A 23,648-nucleotide genomic window follows, 5' to 3' on the forward strand; every position below is an offset into this window, starting at 1 on the left:
CAGCTCAGCACACAGCAGCAAGAAAATTCAGGGGGATAGAAAACTACATACTGAAGGGATGAAGATTAAGGGTTGAAATGGTCAAGAAGCGGGGGGGGGGGGGCGGGAAATACTGAGTGGTGGCAAAAGGCTCATTTTTCCCCCCCCCTGCTGCTCAGTTAAAACAAGAACTCTCAGCTGGGCATTCAGAGGCTTCCTGTTGTGTGGCAGCACTGCATCTAAATGCAGCACTCAGCGCTGATGCCAAGATGTGATTTTCCTCACGCCACGAAAACCATCTCTGCCGGTAACATCTGCTCCAGGTATGCAATTTTGTCACGAGATGGCAATCCTTTGCAGCAAGGTTTACCTGTGGGAGATGCAGCTCTGAGATAGCTTGCCTGCCTCACTTCCTCAGAGATGGAAAACAGCACTCCAATGGGTTTTGGAGCCACCAGGATGATTAAGGGAATGGAACACCTTCCGTACGAGGAGAGACTGAGGGAGCTGAGGGCTCTTTAGCTTAGAGAAGAGACTGAGAAGTGACCTCATCAGTGCTTGTAAATATGTAAAGGGTGAGTCCCAAGAGGCTGGAGCCAGGCTCTGCTTGGTGGTGCCCAATGACAGGACAAGGGGCAATGGGTGGAAGTTGAGGCAGAGGAAGTTTCACGTAAGTATGAGGGGAAATTTTTCACTGTGAGGGTGACAGAACAGTGGAACAGGCTGCCCAGGGGGTTGTGGAGTCTCCCTCTCTGGAGATACTCAAAACTCCCCTGGATGTGTTCCTGTGTAATCTGCTCTAGGTGATCCTGCTCTGGATGATGTATCCAGTTCTGGGCCCCTCAATTTAAGAAGGGTACTGAGACACTTGAACGTGTCCAGAGAAGGGCAACAAAGCTGGGGAGGGGTCTCCAGCACAAGCCCTACAAGGAGAGGCTGAGGGAGCTGGGATTGCTTAGCCTGGAGGAGGCTCAGAGGAGACCTTCTTGCTCTCTACAACTCCCTGAAGGGAGGTTGTAGCCAGGTGGGGGTTGGTCTCTTCTCCCAGGCAACCAGCACTAGAACAAGAGGACACAGTCTCAAGCTGCACCAGGGGAAGTTTAGGCTCAAGGTGAGGAGAAAGTTCTTCACAGAGAGAGTTGTTGGCCATTGGAATGTGCTGCCCAGGGAGGTGGTGGAGTCACCATCCCTGGAGGTGTTCCTCCAAAAGGCATTGGACGTGGCACTTGGTGCCATGGTTTAGTTAGTCAGGAGGTGTTGGGTGACAGGTTGGACTTGATGATCTCTGAGGTCTTTTCCAACCTTACTGATTCTATGATCTTTTGAGGACCTTTCTAGCCCATGAAATTCTGTGATTCTGTGCTTTTAAAAGCTCAAATCCAATGTTTCAAAGGAATCTCCAAGGCTGCTTGCAACATCATTCTTGTTTGTACCCTTCAATTCCCTGCTTTACATTCTGGTCTAATTTCTGAGCAGGGGAAAAAAAAATAATTGAAAAAAAAAAAGGTCAAGCACAGCAAAACCAGTAACAGGCACTAGAAGTTCAAGTGCTGTCAGGAGTAGATTGCATCACATCTACCTAATTTTATTCCGTGACAAGAGCACTAGAAGAAATCCATTCGGAAGGTAAAGCTTTTGACACTGCCACAGGGTCTTCTGACAAGCAGCCCAGCCAGTGTGGGTGAAAACAGCATGGGGGAGAAGAGGCAACCAGTGTCACTCGTTAGAAAGCTGCACCCAGAGTAGTAGGCACTGGTTTCCTCACATCAAAAGGAGAGTTGTAGTGAGGCAGTGTCATGGGTGCTGCCCAGACATGGTTGCCTGGGACAGCAGGTGACAGCCAGCACCACTGCCAGAGTTCTGAAGATGATGGCTGGGGGCAGAGGATGGGAACACACACCCCACTGAGTGGTGAGGCCAGCACTGGAAATTATGAACTGCAGGAGAGTATCCAAAAACAAATACCAAGCTTGAAAGCAGCTGATCCCAACTCCAACTGAATGCTGATGCTTCTCTGTCCCTCCCAGTGACACACTGATGTCATGTTATGTCCACATACACAACCATGGCTTGCCTAGGTTCAAGTTCACCCAGGCTACAAAGATAATCCAAGTCCTGCACCAAAGCAGTAGTGTGGCCAGCAGGAGCGGGGAGGTCATTGTGCCCCTGTGCTCAGCACTGGTTAGGCCACATCTTGAGTCCTGTGTCCAGTTCTGGGCCCCTCAGTTTAGGAAAGATGTTGAGTTGCTGGAAGGTGTCCAGAGAAGGGCAACAAAGCTGGGGAGGGGGCTCGAGCACAGCCCTGTGAGGAGAGGCTGAGGGAGCTGGGGTTGCTTAGCCTGGAGAAGAGGAGGCTCAGGGGACACCTTATTGCTGTCTACAACTCCCTGAAGGGAGGTTGTGGCCAGGTGGGGGTTGGTCTCTTCTCCCAGGCAACCAGCACCAGAACAAGAGGACACAGTCTCAAGCTGCACCAGGGGAGGTTTAAGCTGGATGTTAGGAAGAAATTCTTCCCAGCAAGAGAGATTGGCCATTGGAATGTGCTGCCCAGGGAGGTGGTGGAGTCACCATCACTGGAGGTGTTTAGGAGGAGAATGGATGGGGTGCTTGGTGCCATGGTTTAGCTGTTTAGATGGGTTTGGACTCAATGATCTCAAAGGTCTCTTCCAACTTGGTCTATTCTATTCTATTCTAAGTACAGAATACAAGTAGCAAAGCCACAGCCTTGTGGAAAACAACCTGCAGTTGGGGTACCTGTAGCCAAAGCATCTTCCTGTGACAAACGAAAAAACGAAACAATACAAACCCTGACCGTAATTCCTGCTTGCTTTCCACTCCCCACTGCACTGAAATGCATGATCTTCCCAGTCTCCTTAGCTGAAGGAGGACATCCAGTTGTGTGCACCAAGTTCAAGTTGAATGACTCAAAAGGTCAAAAGGGAGCAACCAAAGCTACACTAAGTTTCTGTAGGAGCTGCCTGTGTTTGGTTACAAAACAGACGGCAGAGAAAAGTGACAACAGCTGAAATATTGAAGTGGCTGCAGGAAAGAGCAAACAATAATCAATGACAGCATTCAAAAGCTACTTCTTGTCAGCTATCAGACAACATCAGTGACATTAATTATTCAAATGGAACTGTCTCTTCTGCACAGGGGTGCTCTGTCTCCTTCCAAATTCCAACAAACTCCTTCCAAATTCCAACAAACTTGGGGTTTTTTTAAAGACTTTTCCATAACTTCAGACAACAGGAAAGAAAGTAATTAAATGTTCACAGTTAGGATTCAGCTGTGCCTGACAATTAATACTGATAGATTTAAATAAGCAGCTCTGCCACCAGGAAAGGGACAAACTGAATCGGTTCTTTCCACTGTGCTTTAAAGCAAAGCTCAAAATGAGGGTTTTAGAACACAGCCCATCAAAAGCAAATTGTCTCAATAGCACAAAGTAGTTGGGAAATTATGTGATTTTAAGTCTTAAAAGAATGCAGCAATTAATTACTGGTTGAGGGGATTTCCACATTCAGACCAGAGAGAGCCTGCTCTTGCTTGCTCTCTGCAAGCCCAGGAAAACACCAACACCACAGCTCAGGAAATAGACTCAAGGATGACAGCAGCAGAAAAGAATGCACTTCCAGAACTTGCAAGACTGCTATTTCATCTAACACTTAAAACAATAATTGCAGTTAGAGGCATATCTGTTTTTAGAATGCCTTACTTAAGCTCCATACAAGTATACACAATTTCAGGTCTTACACTGAACATTCCGAGCGCTGCACGGCAAGGAAGAGGAAGCAGCTGAGCACCAGGCAGGAAAACACCTTAAGCCAACCAACACCCCAACACCCTGCAGCACAGCAGTGAGCCCAGCACCATCCCAAAGGGAGGAATCAACAAGCAACACCCACGTTGCTGCACCACAGGAATTGGAAATATTTGTTCTCTCTATCATGTCTGCTATCTGGAAATGAAGCATTTTGGGAAGTGCTTTAAGCCAGATCCTAGCTGTCTTCTCGATATCCCAGCCAGCAGGATCAGTCACAGATGCTAACAGGATATGAACCCACCTAATGGCATTTGGTGCCTTGCTGTTTGAGAGATCCCATTTTAAACACTGAAATGGAGCTGCTCAGCAAACACAGAGAGGAGGCTGCACAGAGGGCTTAGCCTCCACTTCTTTTACAGCTCACCTCGGACACACAGTTCAGGTCTTATATCACCACAGAGGTAAAGCTGCAAATGCCAGAGCAGATGGGAACATACCCAGCAAGGCAGGGGCACAAATAGGCTCAAACCTCTGCCTGACACTTCTCATGTTTTAGGGGAAGTGTCCAACATTCCACTTCTTTTGTCAATGCAAGCAATGGAAAAGGTCTGCGTGACATCAGCTGCACAGAATTCTCTCTTTAGTAGCTCCCTCAGCCTCTCCTCACAGGGCTGTGCTCCAGACACCTCCCCAGCTTTGTTGCCCTTCTCTGGACACCTTCCAGCAACTCAGCATCTTTCCTAAACTGAGGGGCCCAGAACTGGACACAGGACTCAAGGTGTGGCCTAACCAGTGCTGAGTACAGGGCACAATGACTTCCCTGCTCCTGCTGGCCACACTATTTCTGATGCAGGCCAGGATGCTATTGGCCTTCTTGGCCACCTGGGCACACTGCTGGCTCATGTTCAGCCTACCATCAACCAGCACTGCCAGGTCCCTTTCTGCCTGGCTGCTCTCCAGCCACTCTGACCCCAGCCTGTAGCCCGGCACTTAGATGTGTTCCATCTCATGCCCTTGGACTCTGCCCATCTGTCCAGCCTGTCAAGGTCCCTTTGCAGAGCTTTCCTACCCTCTAATAGATCCAACACCTGCTCCCAGCTTGGTGTCATCTGCAAACTTACTGATGATGGACTCAATCCCCTCCTCCAGATCATCAATAAAGATACTGAACAGGATGGGGCCCAGCACTGATCCCTGGGGCACACCACTAGTGCCTGGCTGCCAGCTGGATGTGGCACCATTCACCACCACTCTCGGGGCTCAGCCCTCCAGCCAGTTCCTAACCCAGTGCAGAGTGCTGCTGTCCAAGCCAGGGGCTGACACCTTGGTCAGGAGTTTGCTGTGGGGGACGTTCCAGCATAGTGGTCCTCACCTCGTGGTCTATCAGTTCAGGAGGAACAAGGAGCAAGATTGCCAGTGAAGACTGAGGCAGAAAAGTTACTGAGTCAAGGGTTCAAACCCTCCTTTTTGACAGGCAGAAACCTTGCAGAACAGAGAGCGAGGAGATCTTGGTTCATACGAATGCTAGGGGGTAAAAAATGAGGATAAAGAGACATTTGAGGGAAGACCAAAAAGGCTATAAATGACCATAGCAAAATACAGCTCTGCAGCTACAAATTAGTAAATTGTTCAGTGTAAGGAACACCTTGGAAAAGTGATGTTTTGGTCACTGAGTTTATCACTTGACAGGAGGCTCATTGGTGCTATTGCCAGCGCTGCTGTGACTGCAGTTAGGGTCCCTGGAGTGGGTCCCTATCACACTAACACCAGATCTAATTCCCCTTATTTATACCAAGAAAAATCCTATCTACCCAACAGAAAGCCCCACTACTTCCATCACACAGTTAACTCAGCAGCTTGCTCCTCTGGGATGTTTTTAGTCAGTATTGTTTTGATTCACATCCTGCTGGCATCTTTGCAACTGGAAAACGTTCAGGTCAAATCAAGGTGATAGGCTTGCTTTCCTCCTGTGGTAGGGCCACTTCAATTAGGGCTCTTGAATAAAATATACACAAGTATCTTCATGCAGTAGCTGAACTTATTAATAATCAAAGCAATTTCTACATTTAGCATCTCCCCATAGCACTGAGATGGCCCCAGGTACATCTGGACATCCAGGAGAGTTTTGGAATCACACATCCAGGTTCCACCATGTTTTAAGGTAGAAACTGGCATTTGAAAACAGTTAGTTCAGGCCAATGCATCTCTCTCTGATAGTTCTAGGTAAGACATCTCATTCTGGTTTAAGTTCACCTGGGATTACACAGGGATCTGAGAGAGACTGCTCACAAAGGCCTGCAGTGATAGGGCAAGGAGCAACGCAGAGAAGAATAGATTCAGAGTAGATGCTAGGAACAAGTCCCTTACCATGAGGGTAGTGGAACACTGGAACAGATTGCCCAGGGATGTGGTTTAGGCCCTCATCCCTGGAGATATTCAAGATGATGCTCAACAAGGCTCTGGGCAACCTGATCTCTGCTCCTGTGTACTGCAGAGAGGGTTGGGCTAGATGACCTTTGGAGGTCCCTTCCAACCCAGACCATTCTATGATCTAATCTTGGCTGTTCAGTCTAGAGAAAACCAAGGTGGTCAGGTTTACAGCTGCTCTTACCAGTCCAAAATGAGCAGCACAGAAGGAAACCTGCACACCTGCAGCTGTGCCATGCCAAACTGTGACTGACCTGGGGGGAGATGCTGAATGTGCCCAGCCCAAGTAAACTGCACAGGGAAATCACCAGCCAACCTACAAACCGACCCCAAAGTGCTGCTCTGCAGGAAGCCTGAGAGCTACACATTCTTGCATTTAGGTGAAGAAAGGATCTTGGCACTGGCCACAGGCACAGTCACTGCATCTCCTAGTACATGCTTCAAGATGAAAAAGACAAAAGGCAAATAAAGTTGGATGATGTTGACTTGCTGGAGCGTGTCCAGAGAAGGGCGACAAGGTTGGTGAGGGGCTTGGAGCACAGCCCTGTGAGGAGAGGCTGAGGGAGCTGGGGTTGCTTAGCCTGGAGAGGAGGAGACTCAGGGGTGACCTTATTGCTCTCTACAACTACCTGAAGGGGGGTTGTAGTGAGGCAGAGGTTGGACTCTTCTCCCAGGCAAACAGCACCAGAACAAGAGGACACAGTCTCAGGCTGTGTCAGGGGAGGTTTAGGCTGGAGGTTAGGAGGAAGTTTTACACAGAGAGAGTGATTGCCCACTGGAATGGGCTGCCTGAGGAGGTGGTGGGGTCGCCGTCGCTGGGGGCGTCCAGGGTGAGGCTTGACAGGATGCTTGGTTGCATGGTTTTGTCGATTGGGCAGTGTTGGATGTTAGGTTGGACATGATGATCTTGAAGGTCTCTTCCAACCTGGTCTGGTCTATTCTATTCTATTCAGTGTTACCAGGTCCACTTCCAAGTGGACAAGGAAAAAGTCTTCAAGGAGAAGCCAAGGGGAAAGCTGAAAGCATGCAAAACTGCAGAGGTGCAGTCTGTGTTTGCACAGCTATGAGGTCAGGAGCCTTACCCATGTAACACATTGTTACATCTTGAGACAGTATCACACAAAACTGCTTCACGCTGAGATTACAAAGTTACACCGGCAAGAAGTCTGAGCTTCAGACCGTAAGAGGCTGTCCACCACGAAAGTCCTTTGAGAGCACACCAAGTCCCCGACACTACTGAAACACAAAGGCTGTTCACTTGCCATACCATGGAAGAGATTATTAAAAATCAGAAGTCATCAGAGTTCAAAGGCCAGCTTGCCCTCAGTCACAGGACTGTCCTGTTTCAAGCAGCCTGCATCAAGAATAGTGTGCCTGCATCAGGAACAGTGTGGCCAGCAGGAGCAGGGAGGTCATTCTGCCCCTGTACACTGCGCTGGTTAGGCCACACCTTGAGTCCTGTGTCCAGTTCTGGGCCCCTCAGTTTAGGAAGGACATTGAGACTCTTGAACATGTCCAGAGAAGGGCAACGAGGCTGGGGAGAGGTCTGGAGCACAGCCCTGTGAGGAGAGGCTGAGGGAGCTGGGGTTGCTTAGCCTGGAGAAGAGGAGGCTCAGGGGTGACCTTATTGCTGTCTACAACTCCCTCAAGGGAGGTTGTAGCCAGGTGGGAGTTGGTCTCTTCTCCCAGGCAAGCCAGCACCAGAAAGAGGACACAGTCTCAAGCTGCACCAGGGGAAGTTTAGGCTTCGAAGGTGAGGAGAAAGTTCTTCCAGCAAGAGAGAGTTGTAGCCGTTGGAATGTGCTGCCCAGGGAAGGTGGTGGAGTCACCATCCCTGGAGGTGTTCAAGACGGGACTGGACTGTGGTACTTAAGGCCATGGTTTAGTTAGTCATGAGGTGTTGGGTGACAGCTTGGACTTGATGATCTTTGAGGTCTCTTCCAACCTTATTGGTTCTATGAAAAAGCCTGAACAGCAAAGGCCTGTGGTAAAGCCAGCTGCCACCGGCATTTCAGCAGTGACACCACTGCGCCTGGAGGACCAGCCAGCCTTACAGTCTGTGCTGACCGTGGCCCACAGCAGGTGCTGGAGAAGAAAGGACCAGAGCAGCATGCAGGTCTGGCTCCCTGGCTTCCCTGGTTCCTCTCCCAGCCACCACTGGGAAGCAAGGTGGTTGCACTAACCAGCCTTCAGGCTCAGCTGATTTATGGGAATTGAAAGGTAAAGCAGATAGAGTCCCAACTTACGTTACCTTTAAAGAAGCTGTGTCATATGAGGGAAGAAATATCTTGAACACTGAATATTAGCTGTTTCCCAGGGGTTTCTTTTGCCATAGTCTGTAAAGAATCTCTTTTAAAAACCTTTCAAATACAAGTGCCAGCTCCTTATAACAAAGGATGCTGAAGAACAGTAGTTATTCAGCTGGTGTCTGGAACCAAACCTTGATCCTGAAATACAGGCCAAGCAAGCTCAGGAGTTTTAAATTCCAATTGATTGTCTTCCATAAGGATTCTTCACTGAAGCCTTAGCTTAAGAACTCATAAAGCCTGCTGACAAGTGGAAACAAAGGATGGCAATAGGATGGGAGGGAGTGGGATACAATAAAAGCTGTAACAATTAAGAAAGTTAAGAAGATGGTTTAGTTATCACAAGCACATCTTTGCTCTCCTTCTGGCTGAGGTTGTTACCAATTGCCAGAGCAGATGCTCTGTAGTTGTTAATTAGTTAATGAGTGTTAGTAGAATGACACTGCAGAGGTTTCACAGGATGTGTTCATAGTGGGGGAGAAGGACACACCACACTTCTTCAGTGAGAAGCCATCTTTGCACCCAAGATGAACATCTCTAGCCTGGCTGTAACTCTGTGCAACATGCTTTCAAGGCAGGAGAATGAGGCTAAGGCAGCCTGCAGGAGATGTTGGGCAAGAAGGGAAAGAACAGAAGGGCAGTTGATGCAGCAGAACCCTGCCTGCCCTCCCTCCAACATGTTTAATTTTGCCCATCTGAAGGCTTGGAGGGGAGACAGATGCAGCAAGTATTTTGAAAGAGAAGTCCAAGCAGGCAGCTGGCTGCATGCCAGGTAGACAACAGCAACAGGCTTCACCCACTGCCTCCTTCTGCAGTGAACCTGGGAAAGGGTTCGCTTAGGGCCACACCAAACCAACTGTCAGCACCAAGAGAAGCGTCAAATACTGCAGCAGTCACCTGCTTCGTGTGAGCAGGCCTTGACTTTGTCAGAGGAGAGTTCTGCACACATGAAAGAACACATTTGGTGGATGGACAGGCAGAGGAGGCACTCCTGAGCTGCTGTCCTGATGGCATAGCCACTGAAGCAGGCCTGCCATGAGATGCCACCTGGGGACATTCTAAAGCGTGATCAGTCTCAGTTTCCACTCACAAGGAGAAGATTATGTTTACACCTCAAAGTGCCTGCACAGCAAGATGCTTTGTTTTCACAATACTCAATCATAGCAGGCAAGTTTGAGAACAATCAATTCTAAAAGCCACGATTCAGTAAACACCAGAAAGCAGCCCCCAACAAACAGCAAGGAGCTGAGGACTCACAGGTGCTCCTTCTTCAGAGCAACCAAAGCAGCAGCTTTAAAACAATCTGCCAAGAGGCTGCAGGAAGGCTTCCATGGCTGGCAGTTTTGCTATTTGAACTAATGCTCCCTAACACTAACTAGGTTGCCAACTTCATGTTGGTCCACCAATGCTTCTGACCTGCCCAGATGTGCAGGTAGGACTGGGTAACTGAGAAACAAGCTATGATCAGATGGTCTCATGGAAACTGTCACCTCTGGAAAACAACATCACAGAGTTTGTGATGCTGTCCAGACAGCATGATTTTCAACTTTGTGTAGCAAAAATTACCCGGAATAGAACCACAGCAAAACATTTCTGTCCTGTTGGAATATGATGCATTGAAGTAAAGCATTGGCCACAGCAACCCCATGCAGTGCTACAGGCTGGGGTCAGAGTGGCTGGAGAGCAGCCAGGCAGAAAGGGACCTGGGAGTACTGGTTGAGAGTAGGCTGAACATGAGCCTGCAGTGTGCCCAGGTGGCCAAGAAGGCCAATGGCATCCTGGCCTGCATCAGAAATAGTGTGGCCAGCAGGAGCAGGGAAGTCATTGTGCCCTGTACTCAGCACTGGTCAGGCCACACCTTGAGTCCTGTGTCCAGTGCTGGGCCCCTCAGTTTAGGAAAGATGTTGAGTTGCTGGAAGGTGTCCAGAGAAGGGCAACAAAGCTGAGGAGGGGTCTCGAGCACAGCCCTGTGAGGAGAGGCTGAGGGAGCTGGGGTTGCTTAGCCTGGAGAAGAGGAGGCTCAGGGGAGACCTTATTAGTGTCTACAACTACCTGAAGGGAGGTTGTAGCCAGGTGGGGGTTGGTCTCTTCTCCCAGGCAACCAGCACCAGAACAAGAGAACACAGTCTCAAGCTGCACCAGGGGAGGTTTAGGCTGGAGGTTAGGAAGAAGTTCATAGATAGAGAGATTTGCCATTGGGATGGGCTGCCCAGGGAGGTGGTGGAGTCACCATCACTGGAGGTGTTTAAGAAGAGCCTGGATGAGGCATGTGGTGCCATGGTTTAGTTGCTGAGATGGTGTTGGATGATGGGTTGGATGTGATGATCTCCAAGGTCTTTTCCAACCTGGTTAATTCTATTCTATTCTAAAAGCAAGGGAAAACTCTGGGAAAATGGCAGCAACTGGAGTTATTTCTGCTATCTACAAAGAAACCCAAATAACTGTATCTTCCTTGTCTCTTCCACATTTCAGTCCTTCTGAAATACATTATAAATCAATATCCTAGGAATACAATTTGATAGTACAATATAAACTCACAGAACGAGCCACATCATTCAAATGAGGCAAAGCTTTCCACACCTGATGAACTACGCCCTTCCTACAAGCAGGCAGGTTGTGATTTACAGGCTCTTTTTACGTCCATTACAGGGAGAGATGTAAAATGCTCAGTCCTTATGAATACCAATAAATACATTAGGTTAAAAAAAACCCAAGGTGTTCTCTCTTCCTGCACTGTGTGAGAAATTCTCACTGGTGCAGGAGAAACTGACTGCAGGACTGTGGGCTTCCTACTCCCTCCTAAGCACTCAGGGCAGGCAAAAAAAAACCCCAACCACCTCAGGAGCTTCTCAGACAAATCTGTGCTGAGTCTGCCTTGCCAATTCAACAGATTTGCAGTCACTGAGTGTCTTTGGGGTGGGGTTTTCTGTTGACAGCTTAATTTTTTTGTTTCAGTGTCAGTACATGACTCTGTAAGTTTTACTTTTTACTTCTTGGTGGGTTTTTTTTTTTGGTGTTGCTTTAAAAATAACCTCTCTGTTCCACAACAACATTAAAAGACTCTCTCAGCACTGGAAAACTGATTACATCAGCCTGAATTAAAAAGCATCCCACAATAAGCAGTGCTGCCTTACCAGCACTTCAGATCTTCCTTAAGAAATTTCAACCCTTTGAATCAAAGCAATTTTTATATATATATATTTATATTTTTTTTAATTTTTTTTTTTTTGGCCTCAGCCTCTCTATTCTGTGAAGAATTCTACACAAGGACTTTTTAAAAACACCTTCTGGAAGGAGAATGTCTTTAATTACACTGAGACCTCACCAATCCCGGCGGCGCACACTGCCGCTGCGATCTGTGCTAAGGAACAATGGGCGAAGCTAAGAAAGCTTGGCAATGTATTTCAGTCCAAGCAGCACAGAGCAGATGGACACATCTTACAGAGCCATGAGCCAAGCTGAAATGCCTGGGTTCAGTGTTTTCCTTCACCTTTTGTTTGAAACCTAAACATGCTCCCAGAAACAAGCGATCCCTTGTATCTGTCAGCTCACCCGCCAATAGTCTCTATTTCAGCTAAAATATGGCCCTGCTTATTTTCATTGCATTAGTTACAAGGACAAACCTTGAGATGAAGGCTCCAGAGGAGCACCAGATGGCAAATTCTGCTGGTGTACCTTTGATTAAGGCTGAACCAAACCACATGGACCAACAACTCAGCTTTACTCCTGGTGGACATCTCAACCAGCATCAGAGGTTGGGTGGAGGGCATGGGGCATAGCCTACAACCAGTGGAAAAAAAGAAAGCCCAGGAAGTTGCTTCTGGACAGCCTAGAGAAGCCACCAGGTGGTCCTCCAGAGCCCTCCAGGAGAAGCCACCAGGTGGTCCTCCAGGGCCCGCAGGAGAAGCCACCAGGTCCTGGTCCTCCAGAGTATAAAGGAGAAGCAGCCACCAGCTCCTGGTGGAACAAAGTGCCCTGAACAAAGAGACAGACTGCAAAAAGTCCTCCTCTTCATTTCTGCTCCTCCACTTGTTCCATCTATCCCCTTATGTTTTGCCTCTGTGTTTGTAGGCTGTGGAGCATGCACTGCCCTCTACTCCACAGAAGGGCACGTCCATTTGGAGCTCAGGCACTACCACAGTACAGATGCAATCTCCTTTCAAGCTTGAAACTGCTATCCTATTTCTGGAAGGTAAAAAAAACACCTGGCAATTTTAGTTTTAAGTAAAGGCAAGATTGAAACTGATATTCAAATATCCAGCTCCAAGAGAGCTGGAGGGGGACTTTGTACAAAGGCATACAGCGACAGGACAAGGGGGGATGGCTTCAAAGTGGAAGAAGCTGGATTTGAAAAAGACATGAGGAAAAAATTCTTCCCCATGAGGGTGGTGAAGCACCGGAACAGGCTGTCCAGAGAAGTTGTGGAGGCTCCAAGCCTAGAAGCGTTCAAGGCCAGGCTGGATGGGGCCTTGAGCAACCTGTACTAGTGGAATGTGTCCCTGCCCATGGCAGGGGGGTTGGAACTAGATGACCTTGGATGTCCCTTCTAACTCAGCCCATTCTGTGACTCTGTGAACCCTCTTTAAGATCTGTCTCCTCATTTACCTTTAGATACTGTGCAAGACTTGAGTAGGAATCCATGGAAGACAACCAATGACCTGTGCCAAACATCTGCAGACAGACTTCCTCCAGCGCTTCACTTGCCCAAAGCCCCTGAAATCCATCACATTACATGCAGCCTCTTGGTTTTATTGTTGTGGAAGATATGAAACACCTCATTTTCACACGCTGCACTGACATGGCAGTTAAGGAATTCTCTCTCTGAAACTGTTTCAGAGAACAGTGATTCTTTTCCCCCCTGTTTTTACTGGAATACAAGACAGGAAAGAGCACAGTTCTGGACTGAGATTTCCTTCAGGAGGGCTACTGATGCACTGCCTGCCGCTGCCTTTCTGGGCAGGAAGGGGACAGAAAGCCACAGCAAACTGGGAAGTCTCCTGCTCACATCCTATCTCACAAGCAAAATCATTTAAAGCAAATGAAGATAGAGATGAAGTGCTGTTTGCACAAGTGCAGTGCAAATGCTTTTGGGTACGTCTGTAACAAAGGCTACAAGCACAGCAGAGGTGACAGCCCGAGGCCTCCCACACCACACACATGCCACCACCACATTTGTTACACAGGGGTAGAGAGGAAAAGTTTTTGGCACCCACACAAGCCAACAGAAATGCAGGTTTGTTTTTTTTCTCTGACACTTCTTCCTTGTTCCTTACAGCTGAACTCACTTAGATAGGGCAATGCCTGGCACCACATGCTCTAGCTCCTCCTTTTCCTCACTTGATCCCCAGACCTCTGAACCTGACCCTGCCTGGCACTAGAAAATACTGCTCCCACCTTCTTGCCTGCAGCTCCTTCATCTCCTGCCAGGACATTCTCCCTCTTGCTCCTGCTGCCTCTGGAGACGGACCCAGCTATGCTGAGGAGATTCACTGGCCAAGCTGATGCTGTGCAGAACCACTCCTGCTGCGCCCTGTCCCGCTGCCAGCCAGCACAAGCGCTCTCCAGAGGAGAATCCAGCCCGAGCTCTCCCGCTGCTGCTCCGAGATGCAGAGGGACCCAGCCCCTAAACTCCTACCTACAGCACAGGACGGCTAATTACACGCCCAGTTCAGTACCTGTGAATCATCTGCTGTGCAGATCCAATCCCCAAAGGGTGATTTTACTCACTGCCCACAATTACCACCCCACGGCTGCATAAACAGTAAATAGATTAAAAATCCCCCCCATTGAGCTGGGATGCAGAGAGCAAGTTTCAGCTCGCACACCTTCAAAGGACTTACAACAGATTCCTTTCTTCTCTTTAATAATGAATTAATCACGATGTCAGAGTATTAGATTGGCTATAAACGATGATTTCAGGTTCACAAAGCCCCACTATGGTTTAGTTAGATCACAAGCAAAGGGCTCCACTGCTGGGAGCGGAGGGGAGAGGAAGAAGCTTTAATTGTTCCTTGAAGAATGGATCAGTCACTCCCAAGCAAAGCAGTAGCTCACGCTTTTATTTGCTCCACTAAAATAAAGACAGAGTTAAAATGACTTTTCAAAGCCATTAAACAAGAAGTTGTCTGGTCTTAAGCCTCCAGAGCCAGGTAAGAACTTTGTAAAATGCTACACAAATCAAAAATGGGGGGGGAAGGTCTGTAACAGATGGCTATGGAGGAAAAAAAAGTCCTTCTATTTTCTAATTACAATATCTTAAAACTAAACAGGAGGGCAAAATGTGCATGTTAAGAGTATGCCTAAATTCTTTGGCTTAATTCTGGTAGGAAGACACCTTGTACATAAGCACTGAAACAAGGGATTTTCCCTAACTTTTCCCAAAGTGACTCTGTCTTCACAGGATGAAATGAAAAGGGTGAGGAAGTTAAAGACAACCCCAGCAAATCTCCACAGCTCACTGTAACTGGAGGGGAGGGCAGGTGAGGCAGGCAGCAGACTGGCCGAGCTGGTTCTGAGCTGTGCTCTTCCTGCAGCAGTGCCAGACACTGCTTTTCAGGAGCAGAGGGCTGACTCATGAAGCTCATCTCAAAAGGAGGACAAGCCTGTGCTGGAGTCACCTCCATGACCCAGTGACACATGCCCTGAAAGGAGGACAAGCCTGTGCTGGAGTCACCTCCCTGACCCAGTGACACCTGCCCACCCCACACAGAGCACGGCCAAACTGGACAGGCATGTCCTCCTGCCTGTTAGTGGCTTGGAGAGCAATTAAACCTCTGTGAGATACCATCCTGGGAGCCTTCTCCTTAAGCCTCTCCTTTTCATGATGGCATTGGGGATCTCATTATTTAAAAATAAATTCATCTGCTGTGAGACCAAAGGAGCCCATCCTCATTCCTGAAACATGATCTCCTCTGCTTGGGAAGAAAACAGAGCGAAGGCACTAAGGGCGGAGAGGAAAGAGGCGGTGAGTGGGAAAGGAGCAAAGGTTCAAACGCCAGTGCCAGCCGTAGAGATGTTAACTGACAAGAAGCTGCAGCTTTCTTCTGTGCAAGCAAAAGCTCTGGGAAAGTCACCAGAGGCAGTTCTTGGCCCTCACCCACCCCCTCCCTCCCTCCCTCAAACCCTCCCCGAGCAGAATAAATGAGTATTCCGTTTGGATGGAGAACATGAAAAGTTTATCCAATGAACCAGGACATATCCCAGGCCCTAGGAAACACTGCAGAGCATCAGAGCAGCTGCCAGGCATGCCCAGAGAGCTGCCCAGCACCAGCAGTCCCTCCAGCCCCAGCAGTCCCTCCAGCTCCATGTGCTGGCTCCTGAGGCAAGGTTCTGCTGCAGGACCCAAGCGCAGCTTGCGGTGAGAAGGTCCATTTCCACCAGCCTGTGCTCAGCTGCAGTCATGCGTCCACTCTCCATCTCCACCAGTCCTCGAACTGCCTTCTTGTCAGCATCACTTGCAATCAAGACAGGAACAGTACAAGTAATACCTACAAGCCATATCCAAACCTACAACTTCAGGTCTGCTTCTCTGCTCACTCGCACATAAAGCCATGCCAGCTCTCCTCTCCCTGATAAGTGAAGCTGGAAGCAGTTCAGTTTACTTCTGGAGTGACAGCACATGCCACAGTCACACTGTTTTGCTGTCTTATTTTCACTGGAGGGGGAAAAAAAAAGCCACAAAAACCTCAGGAAGTTCCAGAGTTTTGACCTGCACCAACCTGAGTTACTCAGGGCTAGCATGTGCACTTTCCATAGGAGATGGTCAGACATGTTCTCTCTGCAGCAGCACCTACAAGCTGTTTTCCTCCAAACCCTGGCAACCACAGCCACTCTTCCACCTGTGGCAGTGAGCACCCAGGCTGAGCCCTCAAGGGACAGCAGGCACAGACGCTGCCCAGTGGCACGGCATCCCAGGGCACTACCAGGGCTGTCCTGCCACGACAGACACAAACCTGTGCACTGTCCATAAAATCCCCTCTGCTCAGGGCAACTGAACTGAGCTGTAAAGGGCTTAGAAGGAGTGCAGCCTCCCACACAGGGGAAAAAGCCAGGTTTAGCCTTGACTCACTGATTTGATTGAGAACAATAAAGTAAATGAGAGCAATACAAAATACACTACAGGGTCACAGGTATTTGCTTCCAGACACACATCACAAGTTTTGCTTGCTTTTTTAAGGGCCTTTTCTATGCCACGGTACAACAACTACGTTGTTGGTAACAAATCATTCCTGATGATACTTAAAACAACCTAAGTCACTGGGATCCTTGAACTAGTCAGGGCTTTCTGGCACCAAATAATCAGCCACCTGCTTGCAGAACTTGCTTATCTTCCAGTGAAACCCAATGAAAATAAGACAGCACTGACAAGAGTCCCATCTTTTGGAACAGCCTTTCACCTGCTATTGATGCATTTAAATAATCACCATGAAGTGAAGCTGAAGTGCATAAGTTGTTACTGACGTTTCCTGGTTTGTTAACAGGCTGTGTGTTCCACCGAGGCTCCTCTCAACACATGCAGAGCTGCTACACTAAACTCTTGGCACATCTTACTGCTAATGTAAGAGGACAATAGTTTTTACACAACACACATCAGCACTCAGTATCTAAACCACCCCAACGTGCACAGAGATGATACTTTGTCAGCACACGAAGCTATGTGTCTATCACTCTCCTTGTTCACACTGTGTGACCCAATTCAGCTGGCCATTATACAAGGACCCTGCGCTACCATGCAAAAGCAGACACCAAAAGGTGCAGTATTGTCAACATTTTAAGGAAGACTAGAACAGATTTTCCCCTCTTACAGGGCACTACTCTGTCAGGAAACTTGCTCCAGCTGTGCTTTATGGCAGAACTTTTATCATTATTATCCTGCTATTTATCCTCAGTGTCTAACAAGATGAAAGGAGAAAAGCCATCCTTTCTACTGGAAAAGCCCCATTAGCTGTTCCACCTTAATTAAAAACATTAATAGCAACTCATTTCAACCCAAGCCATTTAAACAACAGGAGAAAGTCAGTGCAGTCTGTCTGTTCGGGGACAGGTTGCATTCATTTGGGTGTAACACTGCAATATTTAATGAGACAATACAGCGTGCCAGTGCTAGCAACAACTTCTCGTCCCCAAAACACACTCCCTACCACTTTTAATGGGATGGACAAGACCAAATGAGTGCAGCTCCACAAATTAAACAAGTGCATTTAGCATGTTCCCATGTTTTCATCTCAGTGCAAATATTATTTGCCATCTGCCTCAGAAATACAGTTGTTAATTAAAGGGGAAAACGTTGTCATCCTTCTCATAATCTCTGAACTCCAAGTTACCAAAATACAAGAAGACTGGGAAAAAAATGAGAAGCCAGTGAATGAAACATTGCTGCTGCAAGTCCAGCCACACCTCCTCCTTCAAACAGCCAGAGCTCCAAGCCATGACTAATGTCAAATTAACACGGAGCAAAAGGTTATTAAAAAGAAACAGTACAAAGGTCTTGGGGCCAAGCACCAGCACTTCAGAAACACCCAGCCCTTTAGAGGGACATGGATGTGTTCCGCAGCATGAACGGGAAAGTACCAGTCATCCAAAGCTATGTGGCAGCGATTCACACCCTGCACTCCCGGTGAGGCCACTGCAGAGAGCCCCGGGCACCGGCAGCCTGTGCTGCACCCACCGCACAGGCAGCAGCCAGCGGCTGGCACCGGGCACGCTGCCACACCGCCCACCCAAGGCTCCGAGCCCTGCGTGTGCTGCTTCTCCCCGCCTCGTTCTCTGGGGTGTGCACACAGAGGGGGAATCCTGCACAAAGTTACCGGCTCCGGGAGCTCCACGGCCAGCGCATCCTCTGCCCGTTGCCGAGATCTAATGATGCATAGCCCGAGCCTGGCGGTCACACAAAGGTTACAGCCCCTCGCACCGAAACCGCCTTCAGCTGAGCACACGGCGACGGGAACAGCCCCAGAACCGGGACACCGGCCAGCCCCATACGGACACGGGGTCTTTGGGTACAGCACGCTGCCAGGCGGTCCCGCACAGGCAGGGCAGGGCAGGGCAGCCTACCGCTCCCGGTACCCGGCACAGGGTTGTACCACGCGCGGCCCGGCCAGGAGATGCCCCCAGTGTTGCGGGCTCCGGCGATCTCCTCGAGCCGGTGGTATCCCCGGTGCTGCGAGGCCCGGAGACCTCCTGGGCCCAGCGGTGTCCCCGGTGTTGCGAGGCCCAGCGGTCCTGCCCGATGGGAGCACAGGCCAGGACCGCCTCGCCGACATCCACGATCCCCAAAAGTTTCCACGGCACCCCACCTTCGCCTCGCAGCCCCTGCTGTGCGGCGCTACGGCCGCGGTACACCGCGGAACGGCTCCGGCCCTGGCTGCTGCGGCTCGGCACAGCCCAGCACGACTCGGCACAGCTCCCAGCTCCTGCCCGCAGCGCCGCGCACCGCCGGCGCCCTCCGGCGCGGCCAGGGGCAGCGCATCCGCCGCGGGCTCGCCCCGCGGCCGCGGAAGCCGCCGCGCCCGGGAGGGAAGAAGGCGGCTGCCGCTGCGGGGTAAAGGCGGCGGGCCCAGACTCGGCGACCCCAACCCGCAGCTGCCGCGGGGCCGGCCGCGAACCCCGCTGCAGACTCCCAAACCCGAATGGCACGCACCTGCCCCATCGGCGCCCTCCTGCTCCCGGGCTCCCGCGCTCCGCCCGCTCCGGTGCTCGGTACGGAGCCCGGGGCAACAGCACCTTCGCCTGCAGGGCCCGGGCGGCGCGGCCAGGCACCGGACGGCAGCGCGGGCGCAGAGGGCACGCTGCGCTCCACCGACGGGAAGGCGGCCAGCAGCGCCGCGGGCCGTACGCAGGTCCGCCTGAGGCGACGGCTCCTCGGCTCCGCTGCCCCGGGCCCCCAGCGGGTTCCGCCACCTCACCTCCCACCTCGCCCCAGCCACAGCCGGCCCGCGGCTCTCCCTGTTCCTCAGACCACTCACCGCACAGAGAGAGAGAAGGGAGCGGCGGCGGCGGCGGGGCCGGCCCCGCTAAGCGCGCCGGCGGGCCGCGGCGGGCCCTAGCCCGGGGTCTCCATGGTGGCGGTGGTGGCGCCGGCGCCGCCGAGCCCCGCCGCCCGCTCCGCCTGGCCGCGCCCCGCCCCGCGCAGTAGCGTCAGCGCAGCGCCCAGCCCTGCGCCCGCGCCGATTGGCTAGGCGTGGTACAGGGTGGCGCACTATTGGTCACTGCCTCGTGTTAAATCCGCCAATGGCGCCAGCACTTCAGGTTACCGTGGTTACTGATGCCGTGCGGCGGCGGGGTGGGAGCTGCCGCTGGCCCCTCAGTGCGGTTCGTGGCGCCGGGGTCGGGCCGGCCCGGGCCGAAGGGCCGTGGTGGCCTCGCACTGTCTCTGGGGCAGCTAGAGACAGGGCTTACCTGCCCAGGAGAGCCCACTGGGGTGGAAGGCTCCTTCGGCAACACCGCGAAGCCCGCCGGCCTCCTCGCGGTGAGTGTCCGTGCGCGGCGCGGGAGGGGCGCAGGTGCCTGAAGCAACTGGTAGCAAAATGGCCGCTGCGGCCGTTCACCGGCGCCGGGGGTGCGCGTCCCCTCGCCACCGGCCGGGCTTTTCGGCCAGGTTGGCCGTCGCTGAGGCGCGCCCCGTGGGCTGCCGTCGGGGCGCTGCCTGCCCCGCCGAAGGCGGTTTCGGAAGCGGTCGGGGCAGGCGCAGCACTCGCAGGAGCAGTAGCGGGGGCTGAGTTCAGGGGGAACCCTCAGGTGATTCCGGGCGGGAATAGCCGGGGCGGGGGGAAGCCGGGGCGTTTATGAAGATGAGAAAAACACTTTCCTTGTGTTCGTGCCGTGGAGAGTTCTAGATGGGGAAAAACTGAGGGGATAGGTAAGAAGGTACCGTACAACGCACTACCAGCAGGCTTGGGGCGAGCAGCGTGTGTTCAATGCTTAGTCTCCTCTGTGAGTTACGTGACTATCCCGACCACAAAACCTCCCTGTGATCCTCAGGGGTTTCTGACTGATATCATTTCCCCTCCTTCCAGCCTCCTCCCCTTATCCTTGTGGTAGGACATTTGCCCCTTCATTGAGTAAAACGGTGATAGCGTGATAGTAAACCGATGAATAGCTAAAAGAAGCCAAGACCCAATTGCCCCTTGACTTTCCCCAGAAGCACGTGTTCTCCTGTTACTCTGCCTGTGCCTTTCATCTCTTCCTGACGCCTGTCTAGTGCGAGGTGTTTATTGAGCAGCCCTTGCTGGCTTTGGAGATTATCTTGTTCACCCCCTTCTCATCCTGCATTGATGCAGCCTGTCCGTGAATCCTGATGAAAAATAACCACCAAAGTGATCCCTGCATTTGAACTGGTGTCTGTTTTTTTAGCCTAGCTTAGGTCTCTGGTTCAGTGTGCTATGTGGTGGTAGAAGCTCTGCTGTGGTTTAATCAGTGCTGATATTACAAGTAGAACGATGTCTTTAGCTTCTGTTCAGAAAGGAAATACAGGTGAGAAGCAGGGGGAAGCTGAATATGGAGAATCACCTGTGAACTCAGAGTCTTTTCTCTTAATTTCTCACTTAGATGTAATCTGTTGTGCTGGGAACTATGTAGGCTAATAGTATCATTTTCTGTTTCTTGTCATTTATATGGGTTAATAGAGTAGGAACTCTTACAATATACCAAACAGGGAACACTTGGCAGATACCAGCAGGGGTCTTGATTCCTCTCTGCCCTGAAAATCTCATGATTCGTGCTGGGTTAAGTGGATAAGAAAGCTACCAAACCAGAATGGTGGCCTCCTTCTAGGAAACAGGAGTCCTGAGGAATAGAAACTTAAAACAGAAACTGACTAAAACAAAGAGTAACACGCGTGAGGAAAGAAAGAGAAGGCTCAAATGAGAGTAGAAATTCTAGCAAGAGAAAAGGAAAAATGTGAGATCAGAATAAGTAGATCTAAAATAGAGAGATGAGAAAGCACCTCTGAGAGTAATGACCTTCATTAGTTGCAAGGCTGCTTCTACCAAAAGTGCACTGGATTAAATGAATCAGTGGCAGCTGGTTTTTACCTGCAATTTCATGGAATCTCAGAATCACAGAATGGTTTGTGTTGGAATGGACCTCAAAGATCATTTAGTCTCAACTTCCCTGCCCGTGGCCATCTTGTCAGGTCTCATAGACTTGTGCACCCTCAGGTTCATGAGATGGTCTCAAACCTGTTTTTTTTCTTACAGTGGGTGGATCTTCATTTGGATATTACTACACTGGCTGAGCTCCTACAGCTAACAGCTTTCAGAAAGTTAAGGAGCTTGCTTACCCCCCCTAGTAAATGGAACTATTTGTGGATGTTTTTGTTGTGCCTGTCTGGCAGAACATGAAAGGTGGCATAATGTCATCTCCAGGCCTTCCAGAGTCTTTGTGGTTCCAAGTGGATGGCTGTGATTCTTGGTGTTGTGAGGAACAGGCTGTCCCAAGTGTCCCTGCAGAACCATACATCACAAGGACTTGCTCTGTTCTGGAGGCTGAGGCAAGATGGAAAAGGGCAAGAAATAATGGCAAGGAGGAGAGAGTGATCCTGAGCCAGTTTGTTTTGGCACAGCAGAAGTGTAAAGAATTAAAAGCATTTTGAGGACGTGTCAGATTTGCAAATGTACTGAATGAGCATGGGTGAGGAGCAGCCATTTCATTCTGTCTGGTGTTAGTCACACAGCCATAGCTGCTCTATTTACTTTGGCACCCAGAGCAGCCCATGCGTATCTAACGTGCCTGCTGTGTGTCCCAGAGCAGCAGTTCCCACCCCATCACTCTGCTGAGCCCCATGAGGACTTAACAGAAGGGTGTCCCACTTCAACTTCCCAAAACAGCCAGCTTCATGGTGGGCTGAGTCTTTTGATTTCTTATTCCACTAGGTGACAGTAGCCTTTGGCAAACACATGCTTAGACTCTTTAGGATCAGTCCTGGGATCAATCACAAACAAGCCCTGTTTCTTTTTATTCACCTTCCTTGGGATGTGACTTGAAATTAAGATGATCTTATTTTTGTTCTCAGAATCATTTAGAAAGCACTGACTCTGTATTTGCAAATCTTTAATATATATATATAATGACCAGTTTCCCTCCTGAACCTCCCTGATTTCTTAGGAGCCTTAAATCTGATCCTTTGAAATGATTGTGCTCGTTTCCAGCTTTGTAGACAAGCAGTTCAGTTAATGGGTGTTTGCTGGTCTCATTGCTGCTGTTGTCCTCCTTTGAAATATCAAAGTCATTACTACGTTTTTCTGCTTCATTTAATCTGTTCTGAAAGTAATCCAAATTGGACTATTTTTTTTCCCCCTATTTTTTATTCTTATTTTTTTTAATCTTGCACAGATGTTCCCAGCCCTTGCAGAACACTGCCATGCCTATCTTGGAGTTGAGTGATCCTTTCCCTCTTAGCCTGCTTTCCTGGCTTTCCCCAATTTTGTGTAGGCATGCAGGCAGCTGTAGCTGGAGAGCTGGAATTGTCAGCATAGAATAGAATAAACCAGGTTGGAAGAGACCTTCAAGATCGTGTCCAACCTATCATCCAACACCACCTAATCAACTAAACCATGCAACCAAGCACCCTATCAAGTCTCCTCCTGAACACCTCCAGTGAGGGTGACTCCACCACCTCCTCGGGCAGCCCATTTCAATGGGCAATCACTGTCTCTGTATAGAACTTCTTCCTAACATCCAGCCTAAACCTCCCCTGGCACAGCCTGAGACTGTGTCCTCTTGTTCTGGTGCTGTTTGCCTGGGAGAAGAGACCAACCCCTACCTGGCTACAACCTCCCTTCAGGTAGCTGTAGAGAGCAATAAGGTCTCCACTGAGCCTCCTCATCTCCAGGCTAAGCAACCCCAGCTCCCTCAGCCTCTCCTCACAGGGCTTGTGTTCCAAGCCCCTCACCAACTTTGTTGCCCTTCTCTGGACATGCTCCAGCAAGTCAACATCCTTCCTAAACTGAGGGGCCCAGAATTGGACACAGTACTCAAGGTGTGGCCTAACCAGTGCAGTGTACAGGGGCAGAATGACCTCCCTGCTCCTGCTGGCCACACTGTTCCTGATGCAGGTCAGGATACCATTGGCCCTCCTGGCTGCCTGGGCGCACTGCAGGCTCATGTTCAGCCTACTGTCAACCAGCACCCCCAGTTCCCTCTCTGCCTGGCTGCCCTCCAGCCACTCTGACCCC

The 23,648-nt window shown here is 50.3% G+C and overlaps 1 protein-coding gene across 4 annotated transcripts in view; it reads right to left on the reverse strand.

Annotated features, from left to right (window-relative positions):
• Positions 1-19,584, reverse strand: part of PKP4 (plakophilin 4) — a 94,436-nt gene extending 74,852 nt beyond the window's left edge. For all 4 annotated transcript variants that reach the window (XM_054177426.1, XM_054177410.1, XM_054177418.1 and 1 more), the window contains exon 1: positions 19,440-19,584. The gene's annotated coding sequence lies outside the window, so the exon portion shown is untranslated. The remainder of the gene's footprint in view (positions 1-19,439) is intronic.
• Between the last annotated feature and the right edge of the window lie 4,064 nt (positions 19,585-23,648).

The sequence above is a fragment of the Dryobates pubescens genome, chromosome 2 (assembly GCF_014839835.1).
Source record: "Dryobates pubescens isolate bDryPub1 chromosome 2, bDryPub1.pri, whole genome shotgun sequence".
NCBI classification, from domain to species: Eukaryota; Metazoa; Chordata; class Aves; order Piciformes; family Picidae; genus Dryobates; species Dryobates pubescens.